Source organism: Nicotiana sylvestris, chromosome 3 (assembly GCF_000393655.2).
Source record: "Nicotiana sylvestris chromosome 3, ASM39365v2, whole genome shotgun sequence".
Taxonomy (NCBI): Eukaryota; Viridiplantae; Streptophyta; class Magnoliopsida; order Solanales; family Solanaceae; genus Nicotiana; species Nicotiana sylvestris.
The window spans coordinates 105432735-105442024 of record NC_091059.1 but is presented as its reverse complement, the minus strand read 5'-3'; positions in this window follow the sequence as shown (position 1 = coordinate 105442024).

The following is a 9290-nucleotide window of genomic DNA, read 5'->3' as shown; positions in this document are numbered from 1 at the left end:
GTAAATGCATTTTAGTTAATATTAATGCTATAGAAATATAAGTATTAATTTAACTTGAATAGGTGCATAAGAATTCGACAAATTCTTATGAATATTATTAATCCTATAATCAATAACCCAGATAATTCAATACATCATTCTTAAGATAAAAGCGTAGCATGATCTCTAGCAAGCCCATGACCCTGGAATATCTTTTTTATTAATTGTTAAAAGAAAATTGCATAAGTGGTGTAGTAAACTTTGTGTTATATTATTGTGTGATTACTATTTAAATTAGAAATTGGTTATTTATGTATTTTGTGATGAATTAGCTTGAACTGATAATTGTTTGAGTTTGCATTAGTCGATAAGTTGATCATAATTCTTCGTGGGAACGATACTTTACTTATTACTATATTACTTGATGATCGCGTACACTTGCGTGAGTGTTTTGGTCGCAACAAAGACAATACCAGCTTACTCCAAATATCCAAATCCCCTTCCTGCTCATCCGAGCTCGTGACATCCTAGTAAAACACCGAACCACAACCTTGATCCTCACTTTCAAATTTCATACTGCTCACTGCAGCAAACAAACCAATATGCGATAGTAAAAGAATTTCATCATAACTCCTGAACCACTATTAGGGTAAACACTTCATTACATAGAAACTTTTTACTTAACTCATTCCAAGAGAACCATAGCAACACGCGAGTGAATTCTCATAATCGTAGAACATTCAAATCCTCAAGTAGTGGTCTAAATCACCATGACCCTTCCGAGAGCTGCCTACACATAACAAGGCCATAATACTTGAGTACTTCCAAATAAAATCAATTACAACGGTCATCAAGCCTCGCACGTACTGCCACAAATCACATGCATAACTTAATTACGCTGAAGGAACTGATCACCGCCACCATTATGACAATTCAACCATGGCTAACCAATCTAACATCTTTTAATTCATACTTAACTTGCCTTAGAGATAATAATAGATCCATTCCTTACATCACCAACCTAAATCCGCGCTCTTCTTGAGTGACCCCATTCCATGAGACCACATTGTCTCCAAACCCATGAACCGTTTCATACCCTCCTTGCAGGCACATTCGCATCTTCAAATGATACACCCATTCTGATGATTCCTCTACGAATCTGAAGTGTTTTTCTCATTTTCCTCTCAATGCTACACTGCAAGTCAAAAATATCATAGAACATTCCGAGCCTCTTATCATAATCTTCTACAAAAGCTCGATTCTTAACCATACTCCGGTCTTGAATCCTTAGGCACCGCATTTTTAACCTTTGAATTCACTAGGACCGTTGTTAAGAGTCACCCATTCGGGCTTGGTCCCGAATATAATAAACTCCAAGGCTCCGTTGGCATATGAACACTCATCTCAATAAAGCACTCGACTAATTCACTTCCCTTGTAAATCACCTCTATACGAAGAATAAATCCTGAATCTTCCCAAAGCCTGAACATGAGTCAATAAGGCCAACTATAGCACACATTTATCAATTCCTTTGCTCAAATTACCACTTATGTTCTTTTCCAAAAATTACCACTTATGTTTTTTCCCTTAGTTGTAATAACTCACCAATACACCGATAGCCCTAACCTCACAAGTAGATGACCATGCAACCCAATCGTAGGCGGCGGGACTCTCCCACTTAGCTTGAATCCACTATTACACAACTATGGAACCCACCAAGATTATTTATCTCTTATTGACATGACCTTGCACAATCAAACTGCCAGATTCCTCGAAATCCTTCCGTTAGTGTTTCATGAACACTTTGAATCTCTAGCAACATTCAAATATTTGACCTCTTACTAGATAGTCAGTAAAATCCTTCGCAGGAGCTTCGCCAACCACGTGACCGCTGACCTGCTCACAGGAGATAACTCACCTATGGAAATTGTCACACCTCCTTTTTCCGCGCCCGCGGGGGCACAGGGGAGTTTTTTCCAATTAAAGGACAATCGAAACGGGATTTGTTTATTTATTTCAGAGTCGCCACTTGGGAGATTTAGGGTGTCCCAAGTCACCAATTTTAATCCCGAAGCGAGGAAAATGATGACTCCATATTACAGTCTGCGTACCAGAAATCCGGATAAGGAATTCTGTTAACCCGGGAGAAGGTGTTAGGCATTCCCGAGTTCCGTGGTTCTAGCACGGTCGCTCAACTGTTATATTCGGCTTGATTATCTGATTTTATACAAGTCTGAACTTATGTGCAAAATTTAACTTTTAACCGCTTTTATCATTTACTGTTTTTATCAAGAATTGCAACGTTGTGAAAATGTATCTCGAACCGCGTTACAATCAATGTACCCGCGGTCGTCGACACACTTTGACTCCGTTGAGATTTGGATTTGGGTCACATCAATGTGCACCCGAGTTTAAGGAAATTAAATTGTTAAAGGCGCGCCTAAAGCGACTAGCGTATTTATTTTGGGTAAGACCGTGGAATTTTACTAAATGGTCCATCCCGAAGTCTAAATAATTTTTAAAGCAAATATTTACTGAGGGCCCCGCAATTGTATTTTATTTGGCGAGGCTCATCTCATTCTTATTATTATTTTTTTCAAAAAATGAATTTGCAACGTCATGGACACGCATCTCGAACCACGTCACAATCAATGTACCCGTGATTAGAAACACATTTCGAATCCGTCGAGATTTGGATTTGGGTCACATAAATGTGCACCCGAGTTTAGGAAGGTAAGGTTTATTAAAGCGTGTCCTAAAGAGACTAACGTGTTGTTATTTTAGGAGGGTTGTGAGATTTGCTAAACAACCCGTCCTGGAAACTAAATGCTTCAATAATTTACATTAAACAAGGGCCCCGCATCTGCGTGTTTTGTTTATTTTCATCGAGGCTCATCTCGTTCTTATTTTAAAAGGATATCCTATAGCAACTACGTTTCTTGTCGTGTTCGTCTCTATCAATTGAAAACGGTGGATAGTCCTAATTAATTACATGCTTGCAAGTTGTTTGTAATGGAATTCGGAAATGCTTAACAACAAGTCGGGACCGAAGCTGCGTGCACAGTCGGCCAAACAAATAATCCTGGGCCCAAATCCAGCCCACGCGCGGTTGGCCAGACCTGGGCCACTGCTCGCTCGATGCGGGCCTGCCTGATCTGTCCTCGACCTGGGCTCGACCCTTGTGAGGTTGAGGCCGTGAACTTGTTCTGGGTTCTATTGGCGTGGTTTATCAGTTATAAAAGGATCGCCTATTAAAGGGAAAGAAATTAACTAGTATGGATAGTTCTATGTATTTAAAGACATGCTAACCTTATAAAACCTAAGATACAACCTACTGCATTGGGGACCCTTTTATCTATCAGCCTACATATACAAACTAACATTCAATCACCATATATTGATATCTACTGGGCACACAGGCTACCTTCAGTATCTAAACAAGAATGTAAACTATTATACATTAAATGAGGTTCAATATAACAGTCTATGTACGAAATAAACAACTTCAGCTCTTCTCTTTTATATTCATGCTTAAACTCTCAAGTTACATTGGCACTGTTAATCGCGTACCTGGTATAGCAAAGCAGAAGAAGAAGGAGAATTGTCAGCTGAGGGGTATGCGGCAAATACAACAACAGCAGATAAACAGCAATAACACAGCAACAATCCAACAACCACAAATGTTTTCCACAGCCCACAAACAACCAGCAATATTTCCCAGAACAAAGAAAACCAGCAAATAGTCGAGCACCAAATGAGCAATCCCAGGAAAGAGTGATGAAACAACAGCAATACCAGAGTATTCAATGCAGCAACACCAACAGTTCAACAATCACAAGCAGCTCAGTCAATGCAAACCACAGAACTTGGCCGAGACAGCTTGACCAATATGAACTCTTATACAACTTTTCAGACAGTGTTTGGTTACAGTGTTTACTGGAAATTAACTTATGTTTTCAGTCTTTTTCTTTAAACTCACAAGACCTCTCCTCAGACTAAAAATTTTCCAGCCTTTTGTTTTTTTTCTTTTTCTGAAGACTAAAAGTCCAGCCTAAGACTCAAAACTCCAGCCCTCTCTTATGTTCTAAAACAGCTTATTTATAAGCTAATCGACCTAGTGCAGCTAAGCTGCCTGCATCCTCAACTTTGCAGTCTGCCCATCCCTCTTAAGCCCATCCTAAGCATCTTTTGATGCCAGCCCTTTTTGTTCCCCACGCCTGGCTTTCTTTAATCAAGAGTTATGGGTTCATTTTAGTATTCATTTTAAATTCCCATGCTCTTATGTCTTGTTCCCCATTGGCATTAATTTAATCCCAAATTAGTACCCTACTTGTCAGCTCATTTAAACTAATCATTTTTGTTCTTTTCAAACCCCAGACTACCCTTGCTAGCCCTTGATTATCACTGCCCTGCCCATTGCAGTATCAGGGCACTTTGGGCTTTAACCATTCGATTTCAGAATTGCCCCAGCCTGGCTTTTTAATTGTTTACAAGGTAGTTACAAACTAATATTCATAGGCAATGCCCAATTCAAACCACAATACAGGCTCATTAGTCATGCGACATTATTAGTTCGTTTGTTTTATTAGTTATAGAAAACTAATCGACGACATTTATCGAGTCGACTATACTAATTATAGCAGGTAATAATCAATCGCTCACATAAACAATACATTTAGGGACCTAAAGGGCATCAGACAATTTTTGTTCAATTACTGGGGCCTATATGGGTTAACTTATCTGACGATTAAACTAATCGACGATCATGTTTATCACAGAGTACATTCAGAATCATACACATAACACAATCGACCAAATAAAAAGGTCTTTACAGAGATGAAAGAAATCCGAATGAAAAATAACAAAAATAACAAACAAACCCAACGAAACATGCTGACCACTTAATTAAAACTAACACAAAAGAAAGGAAAACGTACCGAAAATGTTTAAATCAAACAGACCCAAATCTGATTCATCTTCGAACTTTTGAGGCCGAACAAACTTTAATCAGGGTGTTCTCACATGAGAACACCTTGATTAAGGTCTATTAGACCTCAAACCCTTGTCAAAACTGGCCGGGTTCCCCAGGTGCATGTGTTTCAAGTTCTGGATTTCCAGATCTGGATTTTTAGGAGTTGTGGGTAGATTCGGACCAAACCAAGCTTGGTTTGGTCACGAGGAAGGTCAGGGGAATGTCTGGTATGAAGATGGGGTGGTTTGGCATAGGTCCGGGTTCGACTCAAATCTTCAAACGAAGATTCGAGACGAGGGAAGGTGATTCGAGGCAAGAGGGTAACAGATCCATGTTCAGGAGAGTGAGGGGGTCTTAGGGTGTTCAGGAGGTGGTCACCGGCGTTCGTGCCGCCGGCTTTAATGGCGAGGGAGACGAGGGCGGCTAGGGTTTCTAATGGGAGGTCCGGGCTCGACTTGGGGACGAAGGGGTGGGGTGTTGGTATAGGGGGCGTGGGTGTAAGAGAAGGTTTATATATGGTCTATGGGATTGGATCTGAGCCGTTAGATCAGATGATCTCAACGGCTTGGATCTGATGCTGAGAAATGAGACGGGGTCGTTTGGTAGTTAAACGGGGTCGTTTGGTTTAAGTGAGGGATTGGGTCAGGCTGGTTATTTGGGTCGGGTTTGAACATGGGTCGCTGAAAGAGGTCCTGAACCGTTGGATCGGCTGGGACGGACGACTCAGATTGATTTGCCTGAAACGACGTCGTTTCAGGAGGTGCCTGGGCAGGCCTGGTCTGGACCGGGTCAGATCGTTGGTTTGGGCTTGTTTTTGTCTTATTTTTTGGCCCAAATTGATTTCAACTTTCTTTTGTTTTCCATTTTAAAGAAAAATAAAAATAAAAATAACTAATAAAACAAAATGAAATTAAAACAAATAACAATATGGCATTTCAACATAATTATCATACCAAGTAAGTTAAATCACAACCTAAAACGGACGATGCACATATATTTATATTTTTGAATTTTCTTTTAACGCCACATATATTTTTTGTATTTTTGTTTGATAATGACTAGATGCAAAATGGACAGACTCACAAACGACTAACAAAACATGTCACGGAAAGACCGAAAAATTGTACAGCGAAGCCTTTTGCCACTATTTTTATTTTCTTTTGGAGCGATTGTCCGTGAAGCAAAAATCACGTGCTTACAGCTGCCCCTCTTTGCACGAAGACACGAAGGGTTTTCGTGCAAAGATAAGCGAGCGATTTTTGCCCGTCCGAATACTCCGTGTGAAGCATTTTTTGAAAAAGATTTGACCGAACCTTTGCTTCAGAGGTTTCCTACATATCCTGGGCTGAAACAGGAATCAGGTCAATGTAGTTCGGGAAATTTTGGTAGCTGGGACTACCGTGTGACTGTAGTGTTTGCTGTTGTTGTGCGCTGTTGTATGCTGCTGTAGGATGCTACTGCTCAACCGATCTCCCTATTACATTGCTCTAAAAGGAAAACAAGAAGCTAAGCTAAACTGAGGATCCTGAAATCTCATCCATCTTCAACTTGTTCTTGCTGCCTTGCTTTCTTGTCGGCTAACGCTTTCCTCTGACGCCTTTATTTTGTGAACTTGGAGATGATGCTGGTCCTTCACCTTTTTTGAATGTCAGTTCTCATCACTTTGCTTGATTTGCTGGGGATACGACTTTCTTCTTTAAATCTTCCAATGGTTTCTTCAGTGGTATGGCTTTTCATCAGAATTGTTATACTGGGCATGCTACACCGTTCCCAAACTACTTCTTTTGAGACGCGTTCCTTTTTCCTTTTGAATTGCGCGCTTGCCTCTGCAGTTGTCTGCTTCTTGGTGCTGGGGATTTCATTGTTTCCCGTTTGGGGATCTCTGTTGTACCCTTCCGTCTTCAGGTGGGGTGACTGATTCCAAAATCTAGAGCTGAATGTATTCCCGCATTATACTGGTGGGCGACCTAGAACTTAAAAGTATTCCCGCATTATACTGGTGGGCGACCTAGAACTTAATGTATTCCCGCATTATACTGGTGGGCGACCTAGAACTTAAAAGTATTCCCGCATTATACTGGTGGGCGACCTAGAACTTAAAAGTATTCCCGCATTATACTGGTGGGCGACCTAGAACTTAAAAGTATTCCCGCATTATACTGGTGGGCGACCTAGAACTTAAATGTATTCCCACATTATACTGGTGGGCGACCTAGAACTTAAATGTATTCCCGCATTATACTGGTGGGCGACCTAGAACTTAAATGTATTCCCGCATTATACTGGTGGGCGACCTAGAACTTAAATGTATTCCCGCATTATACTGGTGGGCGACCTAGAACTTAAAAGTATTCCCGCATTATACTGGTGGGCGACCTAGAACTTAAATGTATTCCCGCATTATACTGGTGGGCGACCTAGAACTTAAATGTATTCCCGCATTATACTGGTGGGCGACCTAGAACTTAAAAGTATTCCCGCATTATACTGGTGGGCGACCTAGAACTTAAAAGTATTCCCGCATTATACTGGTGGGCGACCTAGAACTTAAAAGTATTCCCGCATTATACTGGTGGGCGACCTAGAACTTAAATGTATTCCCGCATTATACTGGTGGGCGACCTAGAACTTAAAAGTATTCCCGCATTATACTGGTGGGCGACCTAGAACTTAAAAGTATTCCCGCATTATACTGGTGGGCGACCTAGAACTTAAAAGTATTCCCGCATTATACTGGTGGGAGACCTAGAACTTAAAAGTATTCCCGCATTATACTGGTGGGCGACCTAGAACTTAAATGTATTCCCGCATTATACTGGTGGGCGACCTAGAACTTAAATGTATTCCCGCATTATACTGGTGGGCGACCTAGAACTTAAAAGTATTCCCGCATTATACTGGTGGGCGACCTAGAACTTAAATGTATTCCCGCATTATACTGGTGGGCGACCTAGAACTTAAATGTATTGAAATTGTTTCCCCGTTCTTCCGAGAAAATTTTCGACAATCGGCAGAAAATTTTCTGCCCCGGTTTTTGGGTGACTTCCATGGCGTTGCATCTTGCTGCCATCATCAATTCTTTGCTCTCCTGCAACAGACAAAAGGATTTAGTCAGTTTTAATCGTGGTGGTAGAGGGTGCCTTTCTGGCGAGCCATTTTTCTCTCTTCCCCCTTTCTTGCTCTTTGTCCCCATAATTGGTTGGCGGGCAAGGTTGCCTGTTGGGGGTCTCTAGCCTGCTGGGGATTGGTTTTCAATTTATCCCCTTTTCTGCTTTCTCTTTAAACACATGATGTGGGAGTCTGCTTCTAACCCCCGAAACCACTCCCTTTTGGAGCATACTTCTTCCAACATTTCCGAGCACAATCCCTGGATTGCCTGGGGCCGGCCTTTAAGACTATTTGTATTATCCTGCATTGGATGAATTTCCCTTCGGTTTCTGGTAGTAAGCTTTAAAAAATCCTTTAAAGACACATTTTAGGAAAAGAAATAAAGATATGGAAAGGAGAAAATCTTTCTGAACCAATACTTTGTGGGAGGAGACAATCAAAAGAACTTATCTGGAGGACACAATTGGTCCCCGTGATCATGGCGTGCACCATAGATTCCGACCCAGTCTATTTGTATCAATTGATTTGCCCGATGGTTTGACTTGCTGGGGATGATAAAAGAGTGTTCATTTCGTTTCGAATGTGGTAGTTTTGCTGATCTGTCTCGTCGCCTCATAGTGCCCTTCGAGGGGTTTTCACTGATGAGACTCTCTCTTTTCTCTCATCTCCCGGCGCCTTATGGTGCCTGTGAGGGTTTTCACCAATAAGACTCTCTCATTTCATATCCCTCATCTTACATCGCCTCTCGGTGCCTGCGAAGGTTTTCACCGATGAGACTCTCTCATTTTATTTCTTTCGAGGAATCGGGGCGTTGTGCATACGACCCTCTCTTCTGGAGACTCCTTTGGCTATCAATTTATTCCCAGTCTTACGATCCTCTTTTTTGCTGGGGATTGGTGTATCATTCTCGGTCTTATTTACCTGACTCGACATCTTTTGAACATTGATCGGGAGGTCTTTTGGACGTTGAATGTTGGTTCTGGTGTGGAGTTAAAGAAAGGCTATGAAAAATGAAAATAATTTGATGGGTGATGTGCTACAACTTTTGGAATCGAACCTTTGTTGGAATTTTAAAACATAACTTCTGCCCCAGGTTTCTTGCTTGGGGAATTTATTTTTTTATACTTATGTTGCGCTATGTGCGTTACGCACGCTTTACGCACACTATGTACATTATGCATCGTATATCCACTATGATGCATACTATGACCGAGCCGTGAGGCGCCTACGT